The sequence below is a fragment of the Mchenga conophoros genome, linkage group LG19 (assembly GCF_057382185.1).
Source record: "Mchenga conophoros isolate Kocher_MC1m ecotype Shallow Benthic linkage group LG19, M_conophoros_male_GT1.1, whole genome shotgun sequence".
NCBI classification, from domain to species: Eukaryota; Metazoa; Chordata; class Actinopteri; order Cichliformes; family Cichlidae; genus Mchenga; species Mchenga conophoros.
In genome coordinates, this window is record NC_140544.1 from 8650443 (window position 1) to 8668070 (window position 17628).

The 17628-nt window shown below is 43.9% G+C and overlaps 1 pseudogene; it reads right to left on the reverse strand.

The window, feature by feature from the left end:
* Positions 1–7026: 7026 nt before the first annotated feature.
* On the reverse strand, positions 7027–7717 carry LOC146551658 (uncharacterized; annotated as a pseudogene).
* Between the last annotated feature and the right edge of the window lie 9911 nt (positions 7718–17628).

The following is a 17628-nucleotide window of genomic DNA, read 5'->3' on the forward strand; positions in this document are numbered from 1 at the left end:
GAAATGAACATAACTGCCATGTGTTATGTGTTTAGTTTATCTCTCTTTTAGTTTACAGTTAAAAGGAAGCCATTTTATCCAAAAAATCCAAATCCAATTTAAAAACAGGTTTCCCCAAAGTGCTGTACAGAAACAAAAGGGTAAAACACAAGATAAAACCACTGACACTCACATTGAAGCATAATAATATACATAATGAACATATCAACTCACACCAGTCTAGATGCTATCGAAAAAAGGTGTTTTCAAAAGCGACTTAAAAACAGGAAACGAAGATGCCTGTCTAATATTTAAAGGCAGCATATTCCAAAGTTTGGGGGCCATAATCGAAAAGGCTCGTTCTCCTCTACGTTTTAGCCTAGATTTTGGGACAACCAACAGCTGCTGGTCAGCTTTTAACGTCACCTCACAGATTATCATCATCATGATTACAGCAACTGTTAGCGTGTTTATTTATTCACCTTGAGAACTCAAAGCCAAAACATTTCTTCTTTTGATAAATGTATTTGTTCAAGGGTTCAAGGTTCAAGGTTCTTTATTTGTCACATGCATAGTTATACAAGTATATGTGTGTATATGTGTATATGTATATACATATATATGTGTGTGTGTGTGTGTGTGTGTGGTATTTACATTGGGTGAATATGCATTAGCAGCAGCAAGCAGGTGAATTCTGTACATTAATATGAATAGACATCTGACTATTTTACAGGATAGACAATATAAACATATTTAAAATTAAAGGAATTGAAATGTACATTGTGCCTTGGTTTAGTGTCTGGAAGAGTCCTGTCTCAGTCAATTATAGATGATGTGAGAGGGCGGGTGTGTGTGTTTAGGGCACGGATGGCTTGGGGATAGAAGCTCCTCTTGAGTCTCTCTGTCCTTGCCCGGAAGATGAGGAACCTTCTACCAGATTGCAGAAGTTGGAACAGTTTGTTGCCAGGATGGGACGGGTCCTTCAGTATCTGTAAGGCATTGAATGATTTATAAGGCATTTAATGATTAAAGATGAGCATGTGCATGAGTCCTGTCAGGCTCATGTGCTGAACTGAACCAGAAACACACATGCAGAATCAACAATGACAATAAACTGAGAGAAACAGAGGGTTTAAATTAAACTGGGTAATGGTGATAAGAACAAGGTGATACACACAGCTGAACTAAATCTAAGTAATAACACAGGAAGTGGAACAAAAGATAACGCACACAGGTCGGAGCTAACATAATAAAACAGGAAACAGTGACAAAGTCCAAAACTGAAAAACACTGGGACAATGACCCAGGAACACTGACAGATCTCTTTTGTCCAGAAAACCACAGGCAGTTACCTGCAGCCAGTTTTCCCAAGAGAGAGTAACCTGGCTCAGCAGTATACAAAGTTTTATATGTGAATGTGTATACTGGTGTAACTGGTTAAAACTGATGGGGAGAAATTATAGTTTGCACTAAACTATCCCTTCATTGGTGCCCCAAACTAGTCCCAGCCTCTCAGCACTAACGATTTTTCCCTATTTTCTAACCTTTACCAAATAACGTGTTGTCTTACTGACCATGAGAGCAACCCTGGCTGAGTTACAGGATACTGTTTTTGTCTCACGCAGTCCCGATGACCCACACACCACAGCATTTCAGTCAGGTTAAGCTCTGGACTTTAATTTGCATGTGTTTTTATTTTCACATTAAATTTGTAAAGACAACAGGAGCATGCAGTCATTGGACCAGATAAAACATCTTTATCCTCTACAATTATATTTTATTTCAAAATCATGAGTAAAAATCAGCAACAAAGGTTATCAAACATTTTTGTAATTCTCAAATCATGATTTAATCTCAGTCTTTGACATTTACATATAAGAATACATTTTCATTCAGGATATTGAGATTTGTCACAGGAGGAAACATTTGTAGGCCAGTATACGTTATTCAATGGTTTAATCTTCATATTTCACAGTCACGTTACACATAGTTGAGATCACCCAACCCACTGCTCTTAATAATAATAATAATAATGGATTGCATTTATATAGCGCTTTTTGGGGCCCTCAAAGCGCTTTACAATTCCACTATTCATTCACTCTCACATTCACACACTGGTGGAGGCAAGCCACAGTTGTAGCCACAGCTGTGCTGGGGCAGACTGACAGAATGCAAGAAGGAATTTCCTCTTAAGCAAACAGAACATACAACAAAAGAAAAAACAGGTCACTCAAACTAACCTGCCTTAATAATTAAAAGTACAGAACTTGTTTTGAAGTAAGAAAGAAAAGGCCCTAAAGGCAAATTCCTACGAGGGCCTAAGAGTACATCTTTCACCATCTTACAATACTGTGATTACAGCCATTCCCCAACTCTCTGTCAATGGTATTCATGGCCAATGATCAGTGGGCTTTGATCAATGGTTGCTGATCAATGGTCATGAGAATTTGCATAATCATGATGAAGGAACTGACCTCCCAGCCCATCCCAAGAAGGGATTTCCTCCTAAGCAAACAGAACATATAACAAAAGGTAAAACGGGTCATTCAAACTAACCTGCCCTGACAAATTCAATGCACAGAACTTGTTTAAATAGAACAAATATGATAAAAAAAATAAATAAATAAATATGAGCATTAAAAAACATAAATACATGTCAAATATTCATAAAAGCTTTTTAATGTTAAAAAAGAGCATTAAGAAGCAACACCTAAGGCAATAAAGTTCCTGTCCTCCATGAACTGTTCTGTGACAAAAAGACCACTGTGGGGTCACCTGTCCGAATGACAAGCTTTGTGGTTTGTTTAGATGAATCTTTGCAAAGCTGCTGCCTTGTTCTTTTGAAAGATAACAGGCTTCTCATGGCAGCCCTTCCAGCCATTTTCTAATTGTATGAGCTTTAGGATAATAACAGAGAAATCTATAGAAAGTAATAAAGTCAGTGATGAAGCTCTTTGTTTTCATTTTGTTTTATTTGCAGTTTCTCTAATCCTTGCATGGTCTGAGCTTCCAATAACATTGTGGGACTGTGCAGAAAACAAGCACCAAGCAGTATATCAGTGAAGAGCCGGGGTAAAAAAACGAAAAGACTTTCTTTCTTACATATCTGCCTTAATTTGTATCTCCATCAATGATATTATTGTAAGTGATCTCAGTCCTCAAATTGTCAGTGTTGTCTTCAGGCCTTTAAATCCAGTCTCTATATTTCTTCCACGTTTCAGTTACAGTGGTAGAAAAAAAATTTTGAACCCTAAACAATTTGTATGCTTCCCCAGTTACAGAGAAATGAACAGTCACTCGTTTTTATGGTAGTTTAATTTTAATGGAGAGGGACAGAAAACCCAGGAAAAAAACACATGACAAAAAAGGTGTAACTTGCCCGTCACTGACTGAAACAGGTGTTTGAGCCCATTGAACACAGTCAGATTACTGGCTCTGTAAGAGTGATGCATTTATGGACTATGGATTTGATATTGTTACTGTACATTACATTATGGTGTTTACAATAAAACCAACTATACTTTTATTTTGCATGTGTTTTTATTTTGACATTAGATTCATGAAGAGAACAGAAGCGTCAAACAGTCTTTGGATCTGATAAAACATCTTTACCCTTTACAATAATATTTTACTTCAAAATGACAGGTAAAAATCAGCAACAATTTTTATCAATGATTTTTGTAATTCAGTTCTCAACACATGCTTTATCTAAGTGTTTGAAAATTTGTGTTTATTCAGTGTGTTAACCTTCAAATCTCACAGTCACGTTACACGCAATTGTGAACATCCAACTTGCTGCTCCTCCAACACTGCCAAACAATAAAGGGGCAATCCAAGACAGACATGCTGCGCCTACAGTAAAATCACATTAGACACCATTAGCTGTTTGTTATACTTGTTCAACATGAGCAAAGCTTTTATTTTTCCATCTTCACCACCTGATACATAAATTATTTTAGTCGTGAACATTTATTTATAGAGACGTGTTCAACAAGAGCATTTTATATGTTTGACATGTACTTAGATAAACATCAAAAGCAAAGTGGACTAAAATATTACTATTCTGAATTTACCTGAAGCTGATCCTGTTCCCGCTCAATGGCTACAAGTTGAACAGCGACAAGGGGCAGTACCCTCCATGGAGAAGGAGGCTAGAGGGCAAGATCAAAGTAGCACGGAGGGAGGTTAGCCAACTAACGGAGTTGCAGAAAGGTGCGACAAATAAGGTGCCTAAGAAATACAGCAAGCTGTCCATACCTGAGGCCTTGGAAACTGCCAAACAAAGACTCACAGCCTTGGCCAGCCGCTTGAGGAGGTACACCAGAGAGATAGAAGGCAGGAGAATAAACCAGCTGTTCTCCACAGAACCAGCAAAGGTGGTTCTCAGTGGCAAGAGAACAGAGAACCAAGGCTGGAGACGGAGCAATACTGGAAGAGCATATGGGAGAAGGATGCAACCCATAACGGCAATGAGGGCAGACCACAGCGACCTCCCTGAACAGGGTCCAGTAACCATCACAGTGGCAGATATCCAAGAAAGGGTCTCCAGTATGAAGAGTTGGACAGCACCAGGGCCCGACATGGTTCATGCCTACTGGCTGAAGAAGCTGACTGTACTCCACGAGCGTCTGGCAGCACAAATGAACCAGCTGCTAGTTAACGAGAGACACCCGGAATGGCTAACTGAAGGCCGGACGGTCCTGATCCCCAAGGACCCCAAGAAGGGACCGGTCCCCTCCAACTACCGACCAATAACCTGCCTCAGTACTACATGGAAGCTCCTGTCAGGCATCATATCGGCTAAGATGAACAGGCACATGGGTCAATACATGAGCCCAAAACACCAGCTACTGGCAGACAGAACAATCAGCCGAGACTGCAAGTCCAGACTGACCAACCTGTGCGCTGCCTGGATTGATTACAAGAAGGCCTATGACTCAATGCCCCACAGCTGGATACTGGAATGCCTAGAATTGTACAAGATCAATGGGACCCTAAGAGCCTTCATCAGGAACTCAATGGGGATGTGGCGTACAACACTAGAGGCCAACTCCAAGCCCATAGCACAAGTCACCATCAAGTGCGGGATCTACCAAGGAGATGCTCTGTCCCCACTGCTGTTCTGCATAGGCCTGAACCCCCTCAGTGAGATCATTAACAAGACTGGCTACGGATACCGACTACGGAACGGAGCAGTTGTCAGCCACCTTCTGTACATGGATGACATCAAGCTGTATGCCAAGAGTGAACGAGACATCGATTCACTGATCCACACTACCAGGCTATACAGCAATGACATTGGAATGTCGTTCGGACTGGAGAAGTGTAGTCGGATGGTAACAAAGAGAGGTAAGGTAGTCAGAACTGAGGGGATTGAACTACCAGAAGGCAACATTGCAGACATAGAGGACAGTTACAAGTACCTGGGGATCCCGCAGGCGAATGGGAACCATGAAGAGGCCGCTAGAAAAGCTGCAACCACCAAGTACCTGCAGAGGGTCAGGCAAGTCCTGAGGAGTCAGCTGAATGGTAAGAACAAGATCCGGGCCATCAACACGTACGCCCTGCCCGTGATCAGGTACCCTGCTGGGGTAATAGGCTGGCCAAAGGAGGAGATAGAAGCCACTGACATAAAGACAAGAAAGCTCCTTACCATGCATGGAGGGTTTCACCCCAAGTCCAGCACCCTGAGGCTGTACGCTAAGCGGAAGGAAGGGGGCCGGGGACTGGTGAGTGTCAGCACCACAGTCCAGGATGAGACAACGAACATCCAAGAATACATTGGGAAGATGGCCCCAACTGACTGAGTGCTCAGTGAATACCTCAGGCAGCAGAAACCCAAGAAAGAGGAGGGAGACGAGGAACCATCATGGAAGGACAGGCCCCTGCACGGTATGTACCACCGGCAGATAGAGGAGGTGGCTGATATCCAGAAATCCTACCAGTGGCTGGACAAAGCTGGAGTGAAAGACAGCACAGAGGCACTAATCATGGCAGCACAAGAACAAGCTCTGAGTACAGGATCCATAGAGGCTTGGGTCTATCACACCAGACAAGACCCCAGGTGCAGGCTGTGTAAAGATGCCCCAGAGACAATCCAGCACATAACAGCAGGGTGCAAGATGCTAGCAGGCAAGGCATACATGGAACGCCATAACCAAGTGGCCGGCATAGTGTACAGGAACATCTGTGCCGAGTATAACCTGGAAGTCCCAAGGTCAAAATGGGAGATGCCCCCAAGGGTGGTGGAGAATGACCGAGCTAGGATCCTGTGGGACTTCCAGATACAGACGGACAAAATGGTGGTGGCTAACCAACCGGACATAGTGGTGGTAGACAAACAGAAGAAGACGGCCGTAGTGATCGATGTAGCGGTTCCGAATGACAGCAATATCAGGAAGAAGGAACACGAGAAGCTGGAGAAATACCAAGGGCTCAGAGAAGAGCTCGAGAGGATGTGGAGGGTGAAGGTAATGGTGGTCCCCGTGGTAATCGGAGCACTAGGTGCGGTGACTCCCAAGCTAGGCGAGTGGCTCCAGCAGATCCCGGGAACAACATCGGAGATCTCTGTCCAGAAGAGCGCAGTCCTGGGAACAGCTAAGATACTGCGCAGGACCCTCAAGCTCCCAGGCCTCTGGTAGAGGACCCGAGCTTGAAGGATAAACCGCCCGCAGGGGCGAGCTGGGTGTTTTTTATATATATATAAATATATATAAAATTGGGTTTCTCCTCCACCACCTCCAGGCGTGTTCCCCGAAAAATGTGACCGCAGTCAAGTGAGCCCTCACTTACGAAGACACAGTCAAGTGCTGATAATCGGGGATGAGCCACGGCTTTCCCAGGAGCTCCTCCTCTAGCTGGGTGCAAGCTGCTTGCTGCCGCTCACAGCAGAGGTCGAAATCCATTATTTCCGAAGTAGGTCTTTCAAAACTACTAAACACTGTACTTTCAGCCTCAGAACACGATTCAGTCATAGTTTCCAGCCCCGGCGAATCAATGCAAATCTCGCTCTTCTCTATAGATGGATCGTGAGACAGAGACACACAGTCACTCACCCCCGGGGGTAGCGCGGTGCGACGGCAGCGGCGCTGACGCCAGTTCTTTCTGGAAGTGGGTACGATGGATGCTGATGCCACCGAAGAAGAGGGTGACGTGGCGGCAATCTCCTCGTCTTCTGCCCACATCCTCGCCAGAAACGAGGCAGGTGAAGTAAAGTCCGAGCGGGGTGGAGAGGGCAAGCGGCTGGTCTGAGGCGGTGCAACAGGTGAGAGCTCCTCCTCGGGAATGAGCCAGGGCTTCCAACGGAGCTCATCCTCCCGTAAAGCCAGCAATACCTGCTGTTGCTCATCGTCGCTGAAATTTGTGGCCTCCACCATCTCGGTGCGCTGGGCTGTGCAGCTTGACTGTGGCGGAGACGAACTGTGAGACGATGGCGGAGCAGCGGTGAGCCTCAGTGTCCCTACTATGACTGCCTCCGGCTCGCGAGGCAGCGACAACGACAACCGTTTATGGGTCGGAGTCGTAGGTGCTGAGGCGGCGTTCAACAGCGCACGGGTGCAAAGCTCCTCCTTAAGTGGGGGCCAAAGAGTCGAACACCTCAAAAAGCTGGAGAAACTGCCGGAGCTGCAGCGCCTTCTGGAGGATGGCGCCTATGGCTGCCACAGATGCGCGTCATGAGCCGGCTGATCCGCTGCAGCTCCTCCCCAATCTCGTCCAGACTTTCCGCTGGGTCTGACATAGTCAGATCGTACTGTCATGGCGGGGTGCGCCGGTGTGAGGAAAGAGGTAGACCCAGATGCAGACACGGTGGAGACCAAACGTAGTTTCAAAAAATAAAGCGAGCCTTTATTGTGGCTGATTGCAAAAGAAAAACATGAAACTAGAGAAACTAAGGAGACTATGAACACTGTGTTAACAGAAGGCAGTGAAAAAACTATGAACACTGAGTAAACTAGGAGACACAGTGAAACAATGAGGCAAACCTATGAAAACTGTGGTGAGGTTAACAGACGATCTGACACTGACTGAGCGGAAACACACAGATTAAGTACACATAAGGAATGATCAAGGGAAGCGGAATCACAGAGGGAAAACAGCTGACAACAATTAACATAATGACAGGACAGGGGACGTGAAACTAAATACAGTGAACAAAAAACACAAGGCTCTTTCAAAATAAAATGGGAAACATAACGAAACCCAGACATGACTCGAACTTGACAAAGAAAACTTGGACATAAATCATGACAGATAAACACACGAAGACTTAACATGACAATCTGACACAGAAAACTTCACACAGGGATGAGACAAATGGGGAGCTTGATAAATCATGAACTAAAACTGTAACCTAGGCATGACAGGATGTAACTAGATAAACTGAAGACAAACATGATGCCAAACAAAAGTGGTTTCTTCTGACAGAGTAAACCTGCTTTCCTGTTTTACGTGTCTGCTTTTCTAAAATATCAAATCTGTGACAAAAGATCTGTTTCCATTAGAAACCGGTCACACAACATCACTGCAGCTGACACAGAGTCAGACAGAAGGGTGGAAAAAATAAAAAACTGAAATGAGTGACTACAGGAATAATGTTTACATACAAAACATCCTGTATTTAAGTGCAAAATGGGGATAAATCTGTAAATACCACTGCAGCTGCTACACTGATGGGAGCTCATGCTGTTATTTTAAAATGTTCAGCTATTAATCAATTACTGTGTTATAGGACTAATGGCCAGCGGGGAGGTCTTTATCAGTTGGAACGTTTTTTTAACCTTGTGAAAAATACAGTTAATTTGGCCAGTGGGTCAGATTAGAATCTTTGCTGGGCTGATTCAGTCCACTAGGCCTTACATTTGACACTCCTGTTCTCTAATTTGACATGTTAAATTAGCTCGTTGTGATCATTTTAATGTTACTTAAGTTATCTGTCTAGTATATGAACTGTTAAATAATTCTCTTCAGCGTCAAAGGAGCTTGCAAAGAAAAGCGTCTGGACTTCTTTAAGTTGCTTGAAGACGTTTCACCTCTCATCCGAGAAGCTTCTTCAGTTCTAAGGTCAAATGGTGGAGAGACCTCTACATCGGAGAGACCAAACAGCCACTTCACAAGCGCATGGCACAACACAGAAGAGCCACCTCCACAGGAAAAGACTCAGCAGTCCATCTGCATCTTAAGGATAAAGGACACTCTTTCGAGGATGCCAATGTTCACATTTTGGACAGAGAGGACAGATGGTTTGAAAGAGGAGTGAAAGAAGCCATCTATGTCCACTGTGAGCGACCATCTTTGAACAGAGGCGGGGGTTTACGACACCAACTCTCTGCCATCTATAATCCAGTTTTGAGATCCCTTCCCAGACGCCTTAACGCCCACTCACATCCTGGGCCATCTGACCTCAGGAATTTGCATGATAAGGTGGGGCCAGGTTTCACAATCAACTCACCCGAAACTCTGGCTGATTGGGACCCACGCCCAGTTTCCCACCTTGGCTCAGGCGATTAGAGGATCATCAGGGGGCCCTTTTGTCCCTCTGTGGGGGATCACTCCCACTAGGTTTATATCTGGGACTCTCCACCATTTGACCTTAGAACTGAAGAAGCTTCTCGGATGAGAGGTGAAACGTCTTCAAGCAACTTAAAGAAGTCCAGACGCTTTTCTTTGCAAGCTCCTTTGACTACGATGACCTGGATGACTGAGAACCTTCACAGACAATTCTCTTCAGCCTTTAAGAAAAGCATACAGCCGAACTGTGAAGCTCTTGTTTCAGAGGCCTGGGAGCAATTCAGTGTCCCTTTTGCGTTCTGGTGAGCACAACATTTTGTGTTGGCTTGTATTTGAGCATTCCTACCTGCGCCAGACTGAGCTCTGTGAAGAAAGATGAAGTGTCCACATCCAGACTGGGACTCTGCACAGCTGAACACAAAACAAACAAGAAGAAAAGGACCTCCAGATACACTCAAACAAGATGACAGCTACACACACGATTTAAAACACACAGCTGAGACCTTGTTTAATTTTTCCTTTGATTTAAGGTAGGTGATGCTCCTGGTGTGGAGAGGAAGTACCAGCATTTCTACACTGAAACGGTCAGAATTTTTTTTTTTTACATGTAGGCAAGCTGATTCATAAAGACCTAAAATACTGTTTTGTTTTGTTTTTGTTGTTGTTGTTGTTGTTCTTTAGGTAAACTTGTTATTCTTTAGAGTTCTCAAAGTGTTTCTTTCTTTTCCTGTTTCATTACACTAACATTTAGCATGCTTTTTGTGGGGAGTCAAATAAAATAAGTAGAATAAAGGATGCAGATATATTCAGACCATTTCCTCCTCTCCTTAACATGGCTGACAGCCTTCTGTGCTGATGGATACACTGACTGATCATCCACACCACGTGACTGGTTCGCTGCTTTATTTACTTTTGTCTGGGTGAATAAACTCAAGTCTCTGTCTCTTTTTATAGAAATCTTCAGCCTCTGGCATCAAGCACAGGCAACATATTAATGCGTTCATTTCTGCATGCATCCGTATATGTATGCCTTCATCTATTTTGATGCGTTTGCAGGATCCCCAAGTACCACCGGGTCTACTGTGGCACCATGCTGCATTATCTTTCTGCAGAGCATAACCAAATGTAGGTCACTAGTGCTTGTACTCGCCCTTCTCCGTGTTTTGATAGGTATGGAGGTGCGTGTGTGTGTGGTGCAGGGAGACTCACTCGTAATGTTTTTTGTGCAGATAGAAGAGGCACCTCCAGCCCTACGCAACCACGTACATCACGGTGAAAATGCCCATAAAAGTGGCGAACTGGCAGCCCCCAGTGCTGCACCACCAGGTGATCCACGACTCTCATCGTGCCAGTCGGCTCCACCCGCTTATTCATCCACCAGTATCCACTGGAAAAGATCGGTGAAAAAAAATCGATCGGTGTTCTTACGGCCATTTGCTGGGAGTAGGGCCTAGGGGCGCCCTCCATTTGCGAGGTGCACCTGCTGCTTGCGGCACAGGGAGGAGAGGGCGGATTCACTGCTGGCTGGAGCAGCATCTAATAACCAACTCGCAATATAAAACAAACAAAAATAAAAACAAACAAACAAACAAATACTAGAACACCAGACATTATGATACAGACTTATAATTTGCATCAATATTTTTTTCAAAATTCTATTTGAAAGGTGAGCGCGAGAGCCCTCGGTGCGCCTGCTTGCTGCTGTGCTGAAGTCAAAGTAAACTTTATTGTCATCTCTGCTATATACAGTACAGTATATAGAGAGGCGAGATGACGAGGCTCCAGTTACTGCAGTGTAAGTAAACAAACAATAAATATAAGAAGAGTAAGAAAATAAATATAGACCTTAGGACCAGGGGTAAAGGGATCAATAACAATTTAAAATTTACAGTTTAATGATTTAAAGTCTCACACAGAACCTGTCGTAAGGGTAGGGGGCCCTGCTGCTTCCAAATAGATCACATTTCATTCATAATGTTGTAACTCCAAGCTCATTATGTATTCATGATTTGAATCCTGGGTTGTGCGAAATCCCAGAAATAAACCCTAGACAAAGCGAATCTGGGAACTAAGGTGTAGGTCTATTACCGTAGGTTATGTTTTGGTGATCCTCGGGTTGGGGGATGGGTGTTCCTACTGGAGTGCAAAATTAAAACCATTGGAAGATGGACAAGAAAAGTTCAAAGCCATCAGGTGCTCAGTTTAGGAAAAAGAGAAAAGAAGAGGACAAGAAACGAGCAAAAGATACTGGAAAGCAGATGTGTCATTGGATATGGCAGGTCATGTACCATGAAACAATCAAAAAGACAATTGTGTATGATCTAAAAAAACCCAGAAACCATTATCTGTTAAACATTATGTTACAATTTAACATGTCCGTAAAAATAGCCCTATAATATTAAGCATCAGGCTTTATGGAATTTAAAAACTGACAATAGACATCTTTGCATCAATTAAGAAAAGTTTATTTTCTAAAAATATTTTTGTTAAATGTATTATTCACTGTTTTTAGTTTACTCCCCATCCGGTCTGGAGCATAGCGAATGACGTCACAAAGGTATTCTGTGGCAGGTCCCCAAGCTGACACACTGCTAACAACTTTACAGCACCTTTGCTAACAAAGCAAAGTCAGCATTCAAACAATGACTAAATAAATACGTTCTTACCTGAGATCGACGTGCGGTGCAGGGACGAGGACGACTACTCGGGTAGGTGCTACGGAATAGTCCAAGAGACAACAGCTTTAGTTTCCGGCCAACTACAAATAAATGATTTTTCAACATGATTGTTGTCAACTGGTCGACTGTATTAGATCAACAATCAACGATAACGGAACAACTATGAATAAATGCTAAATGAAACCAGACAATATTTTAACTGCTACTATTACTAAAGTTATTATTATGGGAGGCTGTGATGAAATTTAGGGCGGAGACAAACAACCCACACACTTCGAGCGCATTCTTTTTTTTCCTCGAAGTGGGATCAAAGGCTTCAAAGACGTCATACATTTCAAAGGATTTAAGTTAAAACCGAACCCTTAAATACCCCTTTGTAACTCGGAATTTCTAACGCTAGCTTAGAGAATAAATTAACAGCAAACAAATAGATATTGAAGCAAAATGGACAACAACACAGCTAGGAGCAATCCAGACAATGTCAGGAGTGATTCCACTCCTGCAGATGATGTTAGGCCACTGCTAGAGGAATTGCTAAATAATGTTACACATGAGGAGCAGTGGCAACAGTTGCAGTCTGATTACGCCGAAAATGCCACCGTAGGAAGGCTGTGTAATTTTGTAGATAACGTCATTGCCCTATGCTCACTGTCGGCAGGTGCAGAAATGAGGTTTTGCCAGGACACTGCAGTCACTAGCACAACAACAGTGGCCTCAATGGAGACAGAGACAGCTCCTGAACTTGCACAGACCTCTAACACAGTTGACCGCAACACGGAAATGCCAGTTGATATTTCACAGGAAACAACAGTCAACTTGCACAGCACAGCAGAAGATTGCCCTGGTGCCAGACTTATCACTAATATCCAAAATACCAATAATGTCAAGGTTATTCAATTTAACATCTTTAAAAACCTGGAATTCAGTTTAATACGAAAAACCGAAAAAACAATTGTCATGCCCAATACTCCAGTAGACAAGAAAGATCGTGATGACACTCAGGCTGTAGATAAAGCAGGAACCTCTTTGGAAAAGAATGTAACCCCAAAGAAACCCAGCCAACATGTATATATGGGCCCCACCTGGTTTTTGCTCGGGCTGGATGGGTACCATGTGGGCATGGGCTCAAACTGGGCTTTTTGTATGGGGCCTACTTGGGTTTTTCACATTAAACCCATATGGGCAATCCCAAGTGGGCACTTTTAGTAGGTCCTAGCTGGGTCAAACATGGGAAACACTTAACTTGGTCCAAAATGGGAAACACGTGTAGGACCCACTTGGGTTTTCCACCTGGGATAGACATGGGCAAACACAGTCATTTAAGGATAGGCTGTTGTTGTGTGCCCCAGGTGGGGCAAAGTGAGGTAATCAATATATGTTTTAGTATCGATGACACAGGTGGGGAACACCTGGTCAAACTATATGGGTGAGACATGGGCAAATACAAGTCAGACCCTGAAAACATGTCTATGTGGGCCCCATATGGGGCAAAGTGAGGTAATCAATATATATTTTTAGCACTGATGACACAGGTGGGGTCCACCTGGTCAAACTATATGGGTCGCACATGGGCAAATGCAAGTCAGACCCTGAAAAATGTCTATGTGGGCCCCATACGGTTTATGTTAAGTTAATATGGGCATATATTTTATGTGGGCTCAAGATTGTTTAGTATATATGGTCCAGCCTTCATCCACGCCCAGTCCAGCCTCCGTGTCTTCATCCACGCCCGGTCCAGCCTCCGTGTCTTCATCCACGCCTGGTCCAGCCTCCGTGTCTTCATCTGGTCCTGCCTCGCCTTCGTCTGGTCCTGCCTCGTCTTCGTCTGGTCCTGCCTTGTCTGGTCCTGCCTCGTCTGGTCCTGCCTCGTCTGGTCCTGCGGTTGCCACACCGCCGTCAGAGCCAGCTCGACCTGTTCCGCTTCGCCTCTGCTGGCCGTTTTCCAGGCCTCTAAGTTGGCATCATGGCCTTCGGGGACGGCCTCCGGAAAGAGTTCATCGCCGACGCTGGCATCGCGGCCGACCTCCGGGCCTGCTCAGTGGCTGCCACTGACTTCCAAGTGGTCGGCCTCCTGATTGGTTTTGCCTGCGCCGCCGCCGTTGCCGTGTGCACGGTCGGCCTCCTGAACTGTTTGCCCGTCGCCGCCGTGTGCACGGTCGGCCCCCGGAACTGTTTGCCCATCGCCGTTGTTGCCGTGTGCACAGTCGGCCCCCGGAGCTGTTTGCCCGTTGCCGTGTGCACGGTTGGCCCCCTGATCTGTTTTGGCTCTTGTGTTGTCGACCTCCAGGTCGACCCCCAGACTTTACTGTGGCCTCATGAATAGTCTTGTTTTGTGTTGTCCTGTTTTTGGTTTAATCTGGACTCTTGTGCTCCTTGTTTTTTGTTTCGGACCCTCCTTCCTGGACCCCCTCCGCCCGCCCTGGTCTGGTGCTCGGTTTTGTTGTTCTGTTTTCTGTTTAGGGCTGTCGGGAGCCAGCCCTTCGAGGGGGGGTACTGTGACGGTTCTGGGTCAGTTTCCACCCAGTATTTTGAGTTTATTATGTTTTAGTTTAATTTTGCATCAGGGATTGTTTTCTTGTTCTCTTGTTGTGTTAATGATGATGATTATGATGTTTATTATTAGAGTTTCATGTTTCTGTTTGTGTTTAGGATTTGTTCTTCGGTTGTGTCTGCTTAGTATATGTCTAGTTCCATGTGTCATTTCCTGTCTGTCTCTCAATGTCGAGTCTGCGTCTTATTGTGATGGTTTCTTGTTCCTGTTTTATTGTGAAGGTCTGCGTCTCATGTGAGTGTGTTCAGCTTTACCTCTCGTCTCGTTAATGACTCCCAGCTGTGTCTCCCACCTGTGTGTAATCTCCCTGTGATTCTCTGAGTGTATTTAAGTCATGTCTTCTGTGTTTGTAGTTGTTGGTCTGTCTCTGTATCCACCCTGCTTCATCTGTGTGTTTCCCTGCTGTCAACCGCCATCTGTTTCCGCTCGCTCTCGTTCATGTTCAGGTTTGTGTTCTGTACTCAGTTTGTTCCCAGTATAGTTTAGTCTTTGTTCGGTTCGCCTTTTGTCCATTTTTATTTTGTGTTTAATAAACCACCATCACACCTTTACAGGTGCCTGCGTTTGGATCCTCCTTTATTTTCCACACGGCTCATCTCGCTCGCCGTGACACTTCCTCTCTTTCCCTCCTCCCTCTGCCAGGGCGGAGCTCACCTGTGGGCTTCCACGCACCTGGTCGCCATCACGCACCTGTGGCTCGTTACGAGTGTTCCAGCTCCTTTATAAGACGGCAGCTCTGTGTTTCTCGTCGCTGGACCGTTGCCGACCTGCATTCCCTGGACCAACCCCTGTGTTTCCTGAGTGATTGAGTGTACGAGGAGTGGAGTACGTCATCGTGTTTTCTGTGGAGTGTGGAGAGGAGCGTGAGGAGTGGATGGAGTGCGTGTGGACTTTCAGCGTCTTTTCCCTTTGTGTGTGGACCCGACTTCCCCCTCACCTCTGTAAATAGATCACCTGGTGTGCTGTAATAAAGATTCTTGTGTTTCCCAACTCAGAGCCTGCGCGTGTGTCCGTTCCATCCTGCTGTGATACTTGGAGGATGACTTTTACGCTGAACACATTATTACAGCATCAGGAAAAGACTCCTCACGCCACATTTCATTCCTTCCATTCAACGTCTCCTGATGTATTCACAGCCACCGAAGGCGCTGTACAGCACCGAGCACCTGAAACACGGACAGTTTGTTGATATTGTAATCAAAAAGGGAGGGGGGGCATTTTAAAAACGCACCTTCCCTATTGCGCATGTCCCTAAAAGGTATGGCCTTCCAGATTGCCTCAGTTGTATCGTGAGTGTAATTTCAAATAAAATAAAATAAAACTCAGAAGCGTCTGTGTGTTGTATTCTCCTTTGGGGCAGCTCCGGACTGCCCCAAAGGGGAGCACAAGGGTTAATTAATATATTATTAACAATAATATAAAATTATGCACAAAAGGAATTACTAATGTAAAAAAAAGAAGTGGTTTTATTTATATATGCTTATATAGAAATATATGCGGTGGCCCCTAGAGACAAAGCACGTACAAACTCCAAAACATGTACAAACTCCAAAACACATTTCTAGCTTTAACTGAACTTCCAAAATAGCTACCTAGATCACTTAAATTACACAGTTGAAAGCATGTGTGTATTGTTTGTGTATTTATACACAAGCACTCATATATATATTCAAATAATTTTTAAAAAAATGTTCATTTACCTGTTACTACCACACACCAAATCCAGTCGTTGGTACTTGCTGGCTTGTGTAGCCACTAGATAACAAAGCTCAACACTGCGCCTAGCATCCTGGAGCACTTCTGTTGTATTTTGTACGTGTTTTGAGTTTTTATGTGTTTCTAAGTTATTACGTGTTTTGGAGTTTGTACGTGCTTTGGAGTTTGTGCGTGCTTCAGAGATTTTACGTGTTTTGGAGTTTTTACGTGTTTTGGAGTTTGTACGTGCTTTGTCTCTAGGGGCCACCGTAAATATACTTTTATTTATTCACTCCACATAAAAAGTAATAAATAAATCATATAATACAAAAACGAAATGGCTCTTAGAGCCAATCTTTGATGTGAAAGACGCGAGGCGGCTCCTTATCGCGAGCCGTGGGGTTTTTTTTTTTCTTTCTCTCACCCTCTCTCTCGCAATTTTTTCCGCTTAACTCAGCATGCGAGCCTTGTGCTTGCGCTGGGAAGAGAGGGGCAGTAGTTACACTGGCAGTAGCACAGGAACAGAGCAGGAGGGAAAGAGCCAGGGACAACAACGTCACATTAGAGAAGTATAGTAATCATCCACAACTATTTTCAGTTGTGAATGATAAAGGATTCAGAAAGTTTATTCATGCAGGCCCATATGACAGAGAATGTGCATGTTCTTTTTGTTTTCATATTTTAATTTATATTGTGTTGTGGTTTGCAGTGTTTTATGTTGTTTCACTTTAAATTTGTTTAAAAGAAAAAAGCTGAAATTTTAAATAGTTAAAATTTGAAATGTGAATAGTTGTTTTTTGTATTTTATGATTTATTTATAAAATTTTATGTGGAGTGAATAAATAAAAGTATATTTACGTTACCCCTAGAGACAAAGCACGTACAAACTTCAAAACACGTCTGAACTCTGAAGCACATACAAACCCCGAAGCACGTACAAACACCAAAACAAGTAAAAACTCAGAAGCACGTAAAAAACTCCAAAACACGTACAAAATACAACAGAAGTGCTCCAGGATGCTGGGCGCAGTGTTGAGCTTTTGTTACCTACTGGCTACACAAGCCAGCAAGTACCAGCGACCGGATTTGGTGTGTGGTAGTAACAGGTAAATGAACATTTTTTTAAATTATTTGAATATATATGAGTGCATGTGTATAAATACACAAACAATACACACATGCTTTCAACTGTGTAATTTAAGTGATCTAGTGAAGGAT